This window comes from Carassius carassius, unplaced genomic scaffold (assembly GCF_963082965.1).
Source record: "Carassius carassius unplaced genomic scaffold, fCarCar2.1 SCAFFOLD_106, whole genome shotgun sequence".
NCBI classification, from domain to species: Eukaryota; Metazoa; Chordata; class Actinopteri; order Cypriniformes; family Cyprinidae; genus Carassius; species Carassius carassius.
The window spans coordinates 5,001-23,216 of NW_026775207.1; the positions used below are offsets into that span (position 1 = coordinate 5,001).

Below are 18,216 nucleotides of genomic sequence, written 5' to 3' on the forward strand. Positions count from 1 at the left end.
CTCCCTCGGGGCCTTTAGCACTCCTGATCTTTTTTCTCCAAGGAGCCCTGATAGGTACTTGAAGGTTTTTTTTGTGAACTTGAGCCTCTCCTTTTCCCGCCTCCTTCTGTCCCTTCGCTGGCATTCTGCTCGGCGCAAGGTCTTTATGTGCTCCTTAATGTTATCACGCATCTCTTTAAGGGCAGGTTTTTCATCTTCAGGAGCCTGCTGAAAGGCCTTCCTCAATCTTCTCAAATTGCCTCTGAGTTTAGCAATTTCCCTTGAGCGCCTGTTCTCTCCAGCCTGCTGCGGGCTACTGGTCTGTCTCTGCTCCGTCCCAAAGCGCTCTACTCCCATATTCCAGATAATGGTGGACATTGCCTTTATCTTCCTGCCAATGTCACCCGCGAGGACAGACTCCAGGACTTGGTCTATCTCCCCGTCGAAAGACTCCCAGTCTTTCATGGCTGCTGCTGTTGGCCACCGCACTAGCTTTTTCCTCTTTTCCTCTCCCTCAATGGCCTGAACTTGCTGGCCTGTTTCCTGGCTGGCTTGCCTTCCTTGATGTTGCTTGTCATCTGATACATTGTTTGTATTTGAGGGAATGCTTACTACTCCATTGTGTGGAGATTCTGGGTGCTATGGTCGGACACCTGTCCCTGATTTGTCAATGAATCTTCAGAACGCTTTATTGAAAATATCTGGTATTCATAAAGCATCATACAGCCTCAGAAGATCCTGAGAATTAAGCTTTGTGTTCAAACACGGATCTGGTGACTCTTCACGTGTTCTTAGATGACACAAACAGGTTTATAAGGACATGAGAATGAATGTGTGTGTGTGTGTGTGTGTGTGTGTCACGGCTGACCTGTGTGTGTTTGTGTGTCACGGCTGACCTGTGTGTGTGTGTGTGTGTGTGTGTATGTGTGTGTGTGTGTGCCACGGCTGACCTGTGTGCGTGTGTGTGTCACGGCTGACCTGTGTGTGTGTGTGTGTGTCACGGCTGACCTGTGTGTCTATGTGTGTGTCTCACAGCTGACCTGTGTGTGTGTGTATGTGTGTGTCACGGCTGACCTGAGTGTGTGTGTGTGTGTGTGTGTGTGTGTGTCACGGCTGACCTGTGTGTGTGTGTGTCTCACGGCTGACCTGTGTGTGTGTATGTGTGTGTGTGTGTGTGTCACGGCTGACCTGTGTGTCTGTTTGTGTGTCTCACAGCTGACCTGTGTGTGTGTGTGTGTGTGTGTGTATGTGTGTCACGGCTGACCTGTGTGTGTGTGTGTGTGTGTGTGTGTGTCACGGCTGACCTGTGTGTCTGTGTGTGTGTCTCACAGCTGACCTGTGTGTGTGTGTATGTGTGTGTCACGGCTGACCTGAGTGTGTGTGTGTATGTGTGTGTGTGTGTGTGTGTGTGTGTGTGTGTCACGGCTGACCTGTGTGTGTGTGTGTGTGTCTCACGGCTGACCTGTGTATGTGTGTGTATGTGTGTGTGTGTGTGTGTGTGTCACGGCTGACCTGTGTGTCTGTTTGTGTGTCTCACAGCTGACCTGTGTGTGTGTGTGTCACGGCTGACCTGAGTGTTTGTGTGTGTGTGTGTGTCAGATCTCTCTGGAGACGGAGCATCTGGTTCTGCGGCGGGTCGAGTCTCTACGCAGGGAGGATGAGCACTGGCAGAGGAAGGCTCACACTGCGGTGCTGTCCATACAGGACCTGACCGTCAAATACTTTGAGACCACGGCCCGCGCTCAGAAAGGTGAGACGGGAAACTGAGACAGACTCAGTTCAGAAGAAACCTTCCTGAGAAACTAACACATGATTTGTGTTTCTGAGTGTGGTGGCAACAACTGCAGGGCTCTCCCGACAAAGTACCTGTTTTTGGTTAACATCATTCCTAATGTATCCCAAATATTTCCATACAACTGACGATGCATTTCTTTTTGTGACCAAATCTTCTGTTTCTGTGTGTTTCTCCTGTTCCTTGCTCATTTCACCACACACACACACACACACACACACACACACACACGTTTGTTTTTGTGTAAAGTGTGTTCATCCCATAGGCGTAATGGTTTTTATACTGTACAAACTGTATATTCTATGGCCCTACACCAACCCTACACCTAACCCTAAACCTCACAGGAAACTTTGTGCATTTTTATTTCACAAAAAAACTAATTCTGTATGATTTATAAGCGTTTTGAAAAGGGGGGACGTGGGTTATGTCCTCATAACTCACCCTCTCCTTGTAATACCTGGGTCATACCCATGTCATTATACAGAGTTGTCTCCTGATATGACACAAAAACAAGAGCACACACACAGAGGCTGCATGACAAAACATGAAGAAACAAATGTCTGCTTTCTTAATAGTTTTTTAAGAACCCTTATATCAGAATAAATTACTGAATATCAAGAAAACATAGAACCATGTGTTTTTTTTGTGTTTTTTTTAATCAAACACAAAAAAAGTATATGCTGTGACCATCGCATATGAGCACATCACGGTTTCTTTGCTGAAATTATTTATCATGCAACCCTAGCATTTATTTATGCTATTTAATAATTTTTCATTATTTGATTTAATAATTTTACAATAATGACTCCTTTCACACACAAAAAAGTCTGAACATGAAATTGTCTTCTAGAAGTATCAGAGATACTGTGAGGATCTTGGAGTCAAACGTTGATTTACACTTTCTCTACTCCACTTTACTTTACACTGTTTAGTACTGGTCTGCTCATCTCTAATGATTGGAAGTTTAATCCTTTACCATCTTGGTATCAACAGCTCCTTTGAATCTCATTCATTTACTTTTACCTACCCTCTTAAAATCCATTTTGTAGTTGTCTATTGAAGCCCAGGACCACTAGGTAACTTTTTGGATGAATTAGATTTGCTGCGCTCAAACTTTCCTGAGGATGGTACTACCAAAGTTATGCATGGAGAATTTAAACATCCACCTAGATAAACCTCTGTATGCTGATATCCACACTCTGCTTGCCTCTTTTGATCTCAACCGAGTGTCAACTACTGCTACTCACAAATCAGGCAACCAACTGGACCTTATTTATACATGACACTGCTCTACTGATCATGTTCTGGTTACTCCACTGCACACGTCAGATCACTTCCTCCTCACTCTTAACCTCAACATGGTCCCTGACACATCACTTACCCCTCCACATGTCATCTTTCGACTTAACCTATGCTCACTCTCACCCTCATCTTTCATCTTTTGATGCTAACAGTGCTAGTAATACTTTTTGGTACATTAAGCTGAGACTGCCTTGCTCTCAGTTGTTGAAGCCCTAAGACTGGCAAGAGCGGAATCCAAATCTTCAATACTTATCCTGCTTGATCTGTCCGCTTCTTTTGACATGGTTAATCACCAGATCCTCCTATCAACACTACTGGCAAAGGGCATCTTCAGTAGTTTGAGTCTTACCTATCAGATAGGTCCTTGAAAGTATCTTGGAGAAGGTGAGGTGTCCAAGTCACAACATCTAACTACTGGGGTGCCTCAGGGCTCAGTTCTTGGACCACTTGTCTTCTCTGTCTACATGGCATCATTAGGTTCTGTCATTCAGAAACATGGCTTTTCATACCACTGCTATGCTGATGACACTCAACTCTTCCTCTCATTCCATCCTGATGATCCGAGGGTAGCTATTCGCATCTCAGCTTGTCTAACAGACATTTCTTCCTGGATGATGGACCATCACCTTCAACTACACCTTGCCAAGACAGAACTGCTTGTGATTCCAGCAAACCCATTGTTTCATCACAATTTCACCATCAAGTTAGGCACATCAACCATAACTCCTTCAAAAACAGCCAGAAACCTTGAAATTATAATTGATGATGAGCTAACCTTCTCAGACCACATTGCTAAAATTGTCCGATCCTGCAGATTTGCTTTATTCAACATCAAGAAGATCAAGCCGTTTCTTTGGGAACAAGCTGCACAACTCCTTGTTCAAGCTCTTGTTCTGTCCAGGCTGGACTATTGCAATGCTCTCTTGGCAGGTCTTTCAGCCAATTCTATCAAACCTTTACAATTAATCCAGAACACGGCAGCAATATACATTTTTAATGAGCCGAAAAGAATACACGTCACACCCCTGTTTATCAATTTGCACTGGCTTCCAATAGCTACTCACATAAAATTCAAGGCATTGATTTTTGCCTACAAAACTACCACTGGCTCTGCACCCATTTACCTAATTTTGTTAGTTCAGACTTATGTGCCCTCTAGAAGCTTGCGTTCAGCAAGTGAACGTCGCTTGATTGTGCCATCCCACATTAAATTTAATTAAATGTTCCCTCCTGGTGGAATGACCTGCCCAACTCAATCCGAGCAGCTGAGTCCTTAGCCATCTTCAAGAATCGGAATTTGACTGATTCAAATCTATTTTTATTTGACCCTGATATTATTTAAAAGCCCTTGCTACATGTTCTGCGTTTAAGCTAATTGAGACTTGTTATAGCACTTATATGTCATTGCTCTTTTGTTAATCTCTCTCTCTCTCTCTCTCTCTCTCTCTCTCTCTCAGTGATGTATGAGCGCATGCGCACCGACCAGAGGAAGTTTGGGAAAGCTGCGTGGGGGGCAGCAGTGGAGCGCATGGAGAAGCTCCAGTATGAAGTTTCTAAAGAAACACTGCAGCTGATGCGTGCCAAAGAGATCTGCCTGGAACAGAGGAAACACGGACTGAGAGAGGAGGTTCATACACACACACACACAGATATATACATACACACACACACACAAACACACACACAGATATATACACACACACACTCACACACAGATATACACACACACACACACACACAGATATATATAGACACACACAGATATATAAACACACACACACACAGATATATACACACACACACAGATATATACGTATGTGTGTGTGCAGATGCAGGGTCTGCAGGGGGGAGAGGAGGCTGTGGTGCGTCTGGATCAGCTGGAGGTCATGTACTACGAGCTCCAGCTGCAGCTCTACTAGATCCAGTTTGAGATTCTGAAGTACGAGGAGCTGCTGATGACGGCACAGCTGCAGAGTCTGCGCAGACAGATGAGCGGTGAGCGTCTGCACCCCTGCGTCCTGTGTGTGTGTCTGTGACTGTGTTTGTGTGTGTGTGACTGTGTGTGTGTGTGTGCAGAGAGGCAGGAGGAGGTGGTTTACTACGACACCTATGAGAGTCCTGACGCCAAGTCAGCGACGACCCCTCGACCCCTCTGACCCCCCCCAGAGACGACGTGGCCAAACTCCAGCAGAGGACCAGACAGCTGGAGGCCCGTAGAGGACGCATCACCGCCAAGAAAGCCTACCTCAAACACAAGAAGGTACCAGAAACATCTGATCAGAATATAAACATCAGTCAGAACGTTTACAAGGACATAAAAAAATCATCCATGTAAACAGAGATTTGATTACCTTAATCAGACTACAGTCATACTCGAAGTAAACACAGATCAAATTAAGACATGTGGAGTATTCCGATTTTAGTCTTATTATAGAAGTGCAGTATAGATATGTATACACCATAATCACATTATTACTATCGTGTAGGACTTTTAGCCGTATTTTGCAACAGGATAAACACACAGCAGTGGTCAACCATTTGACGGCAAACAAAGAGCAACACCACCATTGTCTTTTTGCACGTACAAATAATTAACTGCTCTCGAAGCTTTCATAAAATTAAAAATGAAACAACCAAAACTAAATGATATCATAACAAAGATTAACTGTGTTTATATGTGAAATTCTGGGTTTGCCATCAGAGAGTATCTCTTGGTGATGTAATGATGTGTGCCATTAATAGATCTGTGTACTATAACATGTTAAACAAGAACATTAAAAGACAGCTCATGTTAACACCACAATAATAATATTATGTAGTGTAGTAGGTTGTAGTTTCATGTAGTGTCGACCGATATATTGCCAAGGCAGGTATATTTGCTGATACTTGACATTTTCAAAATTATCGGCATGAGATAATAATTTCTGTTTGGCCGATATTTGGCTTTTCATAATTATCATATTCTGTGTTCGCGTGATATTCAGCATTTTTTTTTATGATCAGCATTGGCTAATAATTGGGGTTTTTTTTCTATTTTTTGCTATATTCAGAAATCTTATTATCATTATCGGTAAATTTTTCTGTTTGGTCAATATTTGTGATTTATTTAAATTATCGCCATCTGTTGATTTTTTTTTCTGTTTGGCCAGTATTTGTCTATTTTTAATCATCAACATTTACATTTTAGCCAATAACATTTTCCAGTTTTGTCTGATATTTGTGATTTTTCAGTTTTTGGCATGGGCCGGTCATTTTTATGGTTTTATTTTTGACAACACTGAGAACACCAGCAACTGCCACACAATGCTCTCATTATCCGTCTCAATTTACCAGTTCTGACGTCTCGTTCTCGTTCTCGTTCTCGTTCTCAGGAAATCTGCATCATCAACCACACACAGAAGCGCCAGGGCGGTCCGGACAGTGTTTCCCAGCATGCTCTGCTGCAGGTGCGAGTCTAAACAGTGGTGTAATGCTGATGATGAATCACATGTTGATCTCACATGAATCAGCTGTGTGTGCAGGATGAAGAGGAGGAAGAGGAGCAGCGGCTGTCCAGGGTCAGTCTGGAGAGACAGAGGACACTGGAGCGACTGCGCAGCTTTAGACAGGTCAGAGGCAGACACAGAAACACACGAGAATCACACGAGAATCACACGAGAATCATGCGAGAATCACGCGAGAATCACGCGAGAATCACATGAGAGAAACACACGAGAAACACTCGAGAATCACACAAGAAACATGTGAGAAACCCACGAGAAACACGCGAGAAACACACAAGAATCTCACGAGAAACACATGAGAAACCCACGAGAAACACGAGACCTAACCCTAAGAAACGAGAAACACGAGAATCACACAAGAATCACACGAGAAACACGAGACCTAACACGAGAGACATGCAAGAAACACACGAAAAGGATGAAGAGGAGGAAGAGGAGCAGTGGCTGTCCAGGGTCAGTCTGGAGAGACAGAGGACACTGGAGCGACTGCGCAGCTTCAGACAGGTCAGAGGCAGACACAGAAACACACGAGAATCACACGAGAATCACGCGAGAAACACGTGAGAATCACATGAGAGAAACACACGAGAATCACATGAGAAACACGAGAAACACACGAGAAACACACGAGAATCACATGAAAAACACGAGAAACACACGAGAAACACACGAGAATCACACGAGAATCACACAAGAATCACACGAGAAACACACAAGAATCACGCGAGAATCACGCAAGAAACACGCGAGAATCACGAGACCTAACCCTAAGAAACGAGAAACACGAGAATCACACAAGAATCACATGAGAAACACGAGACCTAACACGAGAGACATGCAAGAAACATACGAAGAAACACACGAGAAACACACAAGAATCACATGAGAAACACCCGAGAAACACCCGAGAATCACACGAGAAACACGAGACCTAACACGAGAGACATGCAAGAAACACACGGGAAACACACGAGAATCACACGAGAAACACGCGAGAATCACACAAGAAACACGCGAGAATCACACAAGAAACACGTGAGAAACCCACGAGAAACACGCAAGAATCACACGAGAAACACGTGAGAAACCCACGAGAAACACGAGACCTAACCCTAAGAAACGAGAAACATGAGAATCACACAAGAATCACACGAGAAACACGAGACCTAACACGAGAGACATGCAAGAAACACACGAAAATCAGACGAGAAACACACGAGAAACACACGAGAATCACACGAGAAACACTCGAGAATCACACAAGAAACACGTGAGAAACCCACGAGAAACACGCGAGAAACACGCAAGAATCACACGAGAAACACGCGAGAAACACACGAGAGAAACACACGAGAAACACACGAGAATCACACAAGAAACACTCGAGAATCACACAAGAAACACATGAGAAACCCACGAGAAACACGAGACCTAACCCTAAGAAACGAGAAACACGAGAATCACACAAGAATCACACGAGAAACACGAGACCTAACACGAGAGACATGCAAGAAACACACGAGAATCACACAAGAAACACACGAGAATCACACAAGAAACACACGAGAAACACATGAGAAACACACGAATCACACGAGAAACACATGAGAATCACGAGAAACATGCGAGGAACACACGAGAATCACACGAGAATCACACAAGAAACACGCGAGAATCACACGAGAATCACACAAGAAACACGCGAGAAACACATGAGAAACACACGAGAAACACACGAATCACACGAGAAACACGTGGGAAACACGAGAAACATGCGAGGAACACAGAAACGTGAGAAACACACGAGAAATACTAATTAAACTATTAATTTTAGACACGCAAGAAACACGAGAGAATCACACGAGAGAATCACACGAGAGAATCACACGAGAATCACACGAGAAACACACGAGAATCACACGAAAAAAACACGAGAAACACACGAGAAGCACACGAGAAACACATGAGAAACACACGAATCACACGAGAAACATGTGAGAAACACGAGAAACATGCCAGGAACACACAGAAACGTGAGAAACACACGAGAATCACACGAGAGAAACACACGAGAATCACACGAGAAACACACGAGAATCACACGAGAATCACACAAGAATCACACGAGAAACACACGAGAATCACACGAGAATCTCACGAGAAAAACACGAGAAACACACGAGAAACACACGAGAAACAGGTGAGAAACCCACGAGAAACACGCAAGAATCATATGAGAAACACGTGAGAAACCCACGAGAAACACGCAAGAATCAAACGAGAATCACACGAGAAACACGTGAGAAACCCACGAGAAACACGAGACCTAACCCTAAGAAGCGAGAAACACAAGAATCACACGAGAAACACGAGACCTAACACGAGAGACATGCAAGAAACACACGAGAATCACACGAGAATCACACGAGAAACACACAAGAAACACACGAGAAACACATGAGAAACACACGAGAAACACACAAGAAACACACGAGAAACACACGAGAATCACACGAGAAACACAAGAGAAACATGAGACCTAACCCTAAGAAACGAGAAACACGAGAATCACACAAGAATCACACGAGAAACACGAGACCTAACACGAGAGACATGCAAGAAACACACGAGAATCACACAAGAAACACGCGAGAAACACATGAGAAACACACGAGAAACACACGAATCACACGAGAAACACGTGAGAAACACGAGAAACATACGAGGAACACACAGAAACGTGAAAAACACACGAGAAATACTAATTAAACTATTCTGTAGCCTTTTTTTATTGTCATTGCATATAACAACGAAATTTTAATTGCACTTCCCATGGTGGTAACACATAATATAACAAAACTACTGTACATTAATACATAAATACATTATAAGAAAGAACAAACAACATAATAAAATAGCTAAAATATGTCCTTAAAATGCTCTAAATGCTCATGAGTTCAGGTATTTAATAGCATTTGGATAAAAACTATTCAAAAGTCTTGAGGTGCGACCCCGGAAAGATCTGTAGCGCCTTCCAGATGGCAACAAAATGAAAAGGCCGTGACCTGGATGGGAACAGTCCTGAATTATATTTTTTGCCCACTGCATGCATCTGGTGTAATATATGTCCATGAGTGAGGGGAGTTGTGTGTGAATTATATTTTGTGCTGATTTCCTTACTCTGTCCAGCGCTTTTTTGTCAGCAGCGGTGCAGCTACTAAACCACACCAGAATATCGTGTGAGATTATACTTTGGACAGAACAGTTATAAAAGGATAAAAGCAATTTCTGGGAGAGGTTAATTTTGTTGAGTGACCTGAGAAAGTACAGTCGCTGCTGAGCCTTCTTCACAAGGGCTGTAGTGTTGGTTGCCCAGGTGATGTCCTGTGAAATGTATGTCCCAAGGAATTTGAAGTCCTTAACCCTCTCCACAATTTCTCCATTAATGTAGATGGGGGCAAGGTAAATCTTTTTCCTTCTGTTTGGCCGATATTTGGCTTTTCATAATTATCATATTCTGTGTTCGCGTGATATTCAGCATTTTTTTTTATGATCAACATTGGCTAATACTTGGGGGTTTTTTTCTATTTTTTGCTATATTCAGAAATCTTATTATCATTATCGGTAAATTTTTCTGTTTGGTCAATATTTGTGATGTATTTAAATTATCGCCATCTGTTGATTTTTTTTTCAGTTTGGCCAGTATTTGTCTATTTTTAATCATCAACATTTACATTTTAACCAATAACATTTTCCAGTTTTGTCTGATATTTGTGATTTTTCAGTTATTGGCATGGGCCGGTCATTTTTATGGTTTTATTTTTGACAACACTGAGAACACCAGCAACTGCCACACAATGCTCTCGTTATCCATCTCAATTTACCAGTTCTGATGTCTCGTTCTCGTTCTCAGGAAATCTGCATCATCAACCACACACAGAAGCGCCAGGGCGGTCCGGACAGTGTTTCCCAGCATGCTCTGCTGCTGGTGCGAGTCTAAACAGTGGTGTAATGCTGATGATGAATCACATGTTGATCTCACATGAATCAGCTGTGTGTGCAGGATGAAGAGGAGGAAGAGGAGCAGCGGCTGTCCAGGGTCAGTCTGGAGAGACAGAGGACACTGGAGCGACTGTGCAGCTTTAGACAGGTCAGAGGCAGACACAGAAACACACGAGAATCACACGAGAATCACGCGAGAATCACATGAGAGAAACACACGAGAAACACTCGAGAATCACACAAGAAACATGTGAGAAACCCACGAGAAACACGCGAGAAACACGCAAGAATCACACGAGAAACACATGAGAAACCCACGAAAAACACGAGACCTAACCCTAAGAAACGAGAAACACGAGAATCACACAAGAATCACACGAGAAACACGAGACCTAACACGAGAGACATGCAAGAAACACACGAGAATCACACGAGAAACACACGAGAAACACACGAGAAACACAAGAGAAACCCACGAAAAACACGAGACCTAACCCTAAGAAACGATAAACACGAGAATCACACAAGAATCACACGAGAAACAGGAGACCTAACACGAGAGACATGCAAGAAACACACGAGAATCACACGAGAAACACACGAGAATCACACAAGAAACACACGAGAAACACACAAGCAACACATGAGAAACACACGAATCACACGAGAAACACGCGAGAAACACGCGAGAAACACATGAGAAACACACGAGAAACACGCGAGAAACACACAAGAAACACGCGAGAATCACACGAGAATCACACGAGAAACACGCGAGAAACACGCGAGAAACACATGAGAAACACACGAGAAACACACGAATCACACGAGAAACACGTGGGAAACACGAGAAACATGCGAGGAACACAGAAACGTGAGAAACACACGAGAAATACTAATTAAACTATTCGTTTTAGACACGCGAGAAACACGAGAGAATCACACGAGAGAAACACACGAGAATCACACGAGAGAAACACACGAGAATCACACGAGAATCACACGAGAGAAACACACGAGAATCACACGAGAGAATCACACGAGAGAAACACACGAGAATCACACGAGAAACACACGAGAATCACACGAGAATCACACGAGAAAAACACGAGAAACACACGAGAAGCACACGAGAAACACGTGAGAAACACGAGAAACATGCGAGGAACACACAGAAACGTGAGAAACACACGAGAAATACTAATTAAACTATTCATTTTAGACACGCGAGAATCACACGAGAGAAACACACGAGAATCACACGAGAAACACACGAGAATCACACGAGAAACACACGAGAATCTCAAGAGAAAAACACGAGAAACACACGAGAAACAGGTGAGAAACCCACAAGAAACACGCAAGAATCACATGAGAAACACGTGAGAAACACGTGAGAAACCCACAAGAAACACGAGACCTAACCCTAAGAAACGAGAAACACGAGAATCACACAAGAATCACACGAGAAACACGAGACCTAACACGAGAGACATGCAAGAAAAACACGAGAATCACACAAGAAACACGTGAGAAACCCACGAGAAACACGCGAGAAACACGCAAGAATCACACGAGAATCACACGAGAAACACGTGAGAAACCCTCGAGAAACACGAGACCTAACCCTAAGAAACGAGAAACACGAGAATCCCACAAGAATCACATGAGAAACACGAGACCTAACACGAGAGACATGCAAGAAACACACGAGAAACACACGAGAATCACACAAGAAACACCCGAGAAACAGGCGAGAATCACACGAGAATCACACAAGAAACACACAGGAAACACGAGACCTAACACGAGAGACATGCAAGAAACACACGAGAATCACACAAGAAACACGCAAGAATCACACAAGAAACACGTGAAAAAACCCACGAGAAACACGCGAGAAACACGCAAGAATCACACGAGAATCACATGAGAAACACGTGAGAAACCCACGAGAAACACGAGACCTAATCCTAAGAAACGAGAAACACGAGAATCACACAAGAATCACACGAGAAACACGAGACCTAACACGAGAGACATGCAAGAATCACACGAGAAACACACGAGGATCACACGAGAAACACAAGAGAAACATGAGACCTAACCCTAAGAAACGAGAAACACGAGAATCACACGAGAAACACGAGACCTAACACGAGAGACATGCAAGAAACACACGAGAATCACACAAGAAACACGCGAGAAACACATGAGAAACACACGAGAAACACACGAATCACACGAGAAACACGTGAGAAACACGAGAAACATGCGAGGAACACACAGAAACATGAGAAACACACGAGAAATACTAATTAAACTATTCTGTAGCCTTTTTTTATTGTCATTGCATATAATTGCACTTCCCATGGTGGTAACACATAATATAACAAAACTACTGTACATTAATACATAAATACATTATAAGAAAGAACAAACAACATAATAAAATAGCTAAAATATGTCATTAAAATGCTCTAAATGCTCATGAGTTCAGGTATTTTATAGCATTTGGATAAAAACTATTCAAAAGTCTTGAGGTGCGACCCCGGAAAGATCTGTAGCGCCTTCCAGATGGCAACAAAATGAAGAGGCCGTGACCTGGATGGGAACAGTCCTGAATTATATTTTTTGCCCACTGCATGCATCTGGTGTAATATATGTCCATGAGTGAGGGGAGTTGTGTGTGAATTATATTTTGTGCTGATTTCCTTACTCTGTCCAGCGCTTTTTTGTCAGCAGCGGTGCAGCTACTAAACCACACCAGAATATCGTGTGAGATTATACTTTGGACAGAACAGTTATAAAAGGATAAAAGCAATTTCTGGGAGAGGTTAATTTTGTTGAGTGACCTGAGAAAGTACAGTCGCTGCTGAGCCTTCTTTACAAGGGCTGTAGTGTTGGTTGCCCAGGTGATGTCCTGTGAAATGTATGTCCCAAGGAATTTGAAGTCCTTAACCCTCTCCACAATTTCTCCATTAATGTAGATGGGGGCAAGGTCAATCTTTTTCCTGCGGAAGTCTACCACCACCTCTTTGGTCTTAGAGGCGTTGAGAGACAGGTTGTTGGTGGAGCACCAGGCGGAGAGTTTTTGGATTTCATCTCTGTAGGCGGACTCATCATTATTGTGAATAAGTCCAACTACAGTGGTGTCATCTGCAAACTTGATAATAGTATTACTTTCATGAACTGGGGTGCAGTCGTGAGTGTATAAAATGTAGAGTAAGGGGCTCAACACAGTCTTGCATAGGTGCCAGGATGTTCAAGGTGGGTCAGCACACAGTGCAGGGCTGTGTTGATGGCGTCAGCGGTTGACCTGTTTGCTTTATAGGCAAACTGGTGCTGGTCCAGTGTGGAGGGGAGGGAAGCTTTTATGTGTTTTAGCAACAGTCTTTCAAAGCACTTCATAACAGTGGAAGTGAGGGCCACTGGTCTATAGTCATTGAAGCTATTCACTGCTGATTTTTTCGGGATCGGCACAATGATAGCAGATTTAAGGCACTTGGGAATGGAACAGGTAGACAGAGAGAGGTTAAAGATGGAAGTGAATACCCCAGCCAGCTGATCTGCGCAATCCCTCAACACTCTCCCAGGGATCCCGTCGGGCCCGGCAGCCTTCCTGGAGTTCACGCCAAGAAATGCCCTCCTGACCTCCTCTTCTTTCAAGGAGAATGTCGGGGCATCTTCTCTGGGCAAGAGTATTATTGATCCGGCCGATGTTGACTCAGTCCCATTCGCCTCAAAGCGCGCAAAGAAATGATTGAGCTCCTCGGCCAGATTGCTGCTGGTACTTGGGCTTGGGTCTTTTGAACCCTTAAAGTTCATGAGGTGTTGTATTCCCTGCCAAACGCGCCAGGGATCCCCTTCATCGAAGTGCTCCTCTATCTTCCTCCTGTAGGCCACTTTTGCTTCCTTGATGCCTGTCTTTAATTTGGATCTGGCGGTGCTGTATAATTCCGTATCTCCAGACTTAAAGGCTTCATCACGTTTTTTCAACAGCAGCTTGACCTCCCTGTTCATCCATGGTTTATTATTTTGATAACATTTGATCTGTCTTTCAACAGTGACATTATCAATGCAGGTCTTAATGTAGTGCAAAACAGTGCAGGTGTAATCTTCAAGACTCTGCTGTGAGAAAAGTGCCCAGTCCGTGCGCTCAAAACAGTCTTGCAATTGTGGAATAGCACTAGCAGGCCACAGTTTTGTTAGTTTCACAGTGTGCACGGATCTCTTAAACACAGGTCTATATGCTGGTGTGAGAAAAAGGGTCAGATGATCAGACTGCCCTAAATGGGGGTGAGCTGAGACCTTGTATGCCCCTCTGATATTACTATAAACATGATCCAGAGTATTATCACCTTTGGTTGGACATGTTACATACTGATGAAATTTGGGAAGTACAGTACACAGGTTAGCGTGATTAAAATCCCCTGCCACAATAAAGATTCCATCCGGGTTGGAGGATTGCAGTCTATTCATACTAGTTTGCAAGATGTCCATAGCTACATTAGCATTAGCGGTAGGTGGAATATAAACAGCGGTGATAAAAACAACAGTGAACTCACGCGGCAAATAGAAGGGCCGGCATCTCAGTGTGACAAACTCCACATCTGGTGAGCAGTGTCTTTCAGTCACTGTAGCATCTGTGCTCCAGCTGTTGTTAGAGTAGATGCAGAGCCCCCCTCCTTTGCTCTTTCTGGAGTTGCCGGTTCTGTCGGCCCGGTGCGCTGTATGACCCGCTAGTATACTAGCTTCATCCGGAATCCCAGAGTGCAGCCACGTCTCTGTGATTACTACCAGTGAGCAGTCTTTAGCGTAACTATTTGGCTCGATGATCATCGCCAGCTCATCCATTTTGTTGCATAGCGATCTGGCATTGGACACAAAAAGGCTGGGCAGCGCGGGCCTGTGTGGTGCCCTCCTTAGCCGGACTCTAATCCCGGCTCTGCGGCCTCGCTTCTGTCGTCGATCTCTGCGCCGCCTCCTGCGTCTATCTCCTGGGGTAATAATCCACTTGCTCCCTGCTGGTCGCGCAATCTCCGGTGGTAAATATTCAAAGTTGTAAGTTTTGCTTAGAACTAATTCACCATACAGTGTCCTAATCTTTAAAAGTTCCTGTCGATTAAATGTCCGGGTGTTTGTAGACACGGACGTAAACAAAACAAACAAACACAACATAGGGAAGAGCAAAGCCGCTGCAGTTTCCTGCGCCGCCGCCTTCATTTTAGACGTCACTTAGAGGCTTTTGCATCTGAACTCTCAAATAGAGAAATAAACTAATAAAAATGACAAGGGCACCGCCACCTAACAATGACTAAAGTGAAGCTATAATCAAGCTAGTTCAGAATATGAAGAGGTACTATAGAAGTAACTAGTAGTAATACTCAGATAAGACTCAAAGACAGATCTTCAGCACATTACAGTCCTGTAGCTGTGACCTGCTGTGTGCTGATTGGTCCCCACAGCGCTACCCGGGTCAGGTGACCCTGAAGTCCACTCGTCTGTGTGTGGCGTACTCCAGGAAGAGAGTGTGCTCGAGGTCAGAGCAGACGCAGACGCAGGCAGTCAGTGTGCAGACGGACGACGCTGTGCTGGATCCTTCGGCTGGAGTGCCAGAGCTGCCGCGGCCCGAGAGCTTCCTGTCGCTGCCTCCGATGGGCGGAGCTGTGGCCGAAGCCCCGCCCCCTGATGCACACGCATCACTTCCTCCAGCCAGAGAGCTGCTGCTGCTGGCCTCGTCCACCTCGCCCATCTCTCCTCCTCTTCCTCCTCCTCCTCCCTCTCTGGATCTGGATCTTGAGGAGATGCCCGCAGACGCCAGCCCTGTTCGCTCTCCGCTCGGACCCTTCACCGCACACTTCTTCGACAGCAGCCAGCTGCTCAACGCCAGAAAGAAACTGAGGAAGACCGCCTCGCTGGAGTCCAGCCAGTGGAGCAGAGGTGAGATGGCACTCACAGGGTTGAACACTGCTCTCACACAAGACAATACTAGTACTTGAGTTGTGTAATCAGAGTACTTACTTCAAGAAGTGCTGTCAAACAGTGAATCACATCCAAAATAAACATTTTTGTTTACATAATGTGTGTTTATACTGTGTGCTGCAACTGGTGCATTTCTATCCGATTATATGAGCAGGCAAGTGTAATAATGACAGAACTGAATCTTTAATCCTCGTGAATGACGTCAGGAGGTTATAATGGATGCATGTCTTAATTCCGGCTCGGTCAGTGTTTGCAGTAATGCTCTTGTGTCCTCAGCGAGCTCCCCGATGGACGAGGTTCTGGCCAGTCTTAAGCACGGGAGCTTCCACCGGCGGAAGGCCTAGCTGCGTGTTCTGGCTCCTGATCCGGACGAGGACGAGGACAACAACATCCTGGCTCAGATCCGTAAGGGAGTGCAGCTGCGTAAGGTGCACAGAGAAGAGCGCAACTGCAGAGGAGCGACTGCGATGGAGTCTGACCCGCTCACCCGCAGCATCCACGAGGCCCTGCGCCGCATCAAAGAGGCTTCACCCGAGTCTGAGTCTGAGGATGAGGATGAGACGCCCGCCGGCGCCGACTGGGAGAGCTGAAGTGTGTGTGTGTGTGAGAGAGTGTGTCAGTCAGTGAGTGTGTGTTTGTGTGTGTGTGCCAGCAGATCACTCATCATCAGGGGTTATTACTCTTACTACTCATTCATTTACTCTTACTCTGTTCTTTTCATTCATGTTCTCCTGATCCACCAAACCAAACAGCTCTGACATTGATCACCACCGCTGGCAAAAAAAAAAAAAACACTTAATAAATAAATAAAAAATCACTGATTATTAAAATGAATTACATAAGCTTGAACTACATTAAAATAATACATGTTGCCTTGGCAATTAACTGAAAAGCACTGTTGTTAATCTGAAATAAATCTAAACAAATTAAATCTAAATAGTCATTTATTAATAGAACAAAATTTATTAAAGCAGAATTGCTCAAATGAAACAAAAAAATTACTAAAATTAAAATAGAAACTGGAAATATTAAAATAAAAAATACATATTTACACACAGATTTTTAGATTTTTTTGATTTTTAACTTTAAAATCTACAAGATACATTTTTTTCCCCAATTTTTCATTTTTTTTAAATATCACAATAAATATCGTATCACGATATTATCGTATCGTTACATCCCTAACACACACACGTACACAAATATATATATTCTAAGATCATTTTGATTAAATTATGAAAATATTATTTCTGAATTTTCAAAACATCCAGGTTTATTACTTGGAAATGTATTAATGTTCTAAAATTGTATGAACATTTCATCATTTTGCAAACATTACAGGAACGTCACATTTTAATGTTCTCTTTAGAAGGAAAGCTCCTTGAACGATGTATTAATAATGTTTGAGAAAGACTAGAGCTGAAGAGACATTATAATAACATTTCTAGAAGATAGTTATACTCGTATCCTCACCAGAACGTTAGGATAACGTTACAACACTCGTCCCATGATGTATCAGCAGAGAAAATCATTGAGATCAGTATGTTTGGTGTTAGATCTGAAGGAGTCGATTACTGAACCATCAACAGGCCTGCAGTCTCAGATCTTTACCCATGATGCCATGCGGCGGTGGAGTCTGACATTTTTTCATCA

The 18,216-nt window shown here is 43.7% G+C and overlaps 1 pseudogene; it reads left to right on the top strand.

Annotated features, from left to right (window-relative positions):
* Positions 1 to 17,153, top strand: part of LOC132139452 (junction-mediating and -regulatory protein-like) — a 20,608-nt pseudogene extending 3,455 nt beyond the window's left edge.
* The last annotated feature ends 1,063 nt before the right edge of the window (positions 17,154 to 18,216 follow it).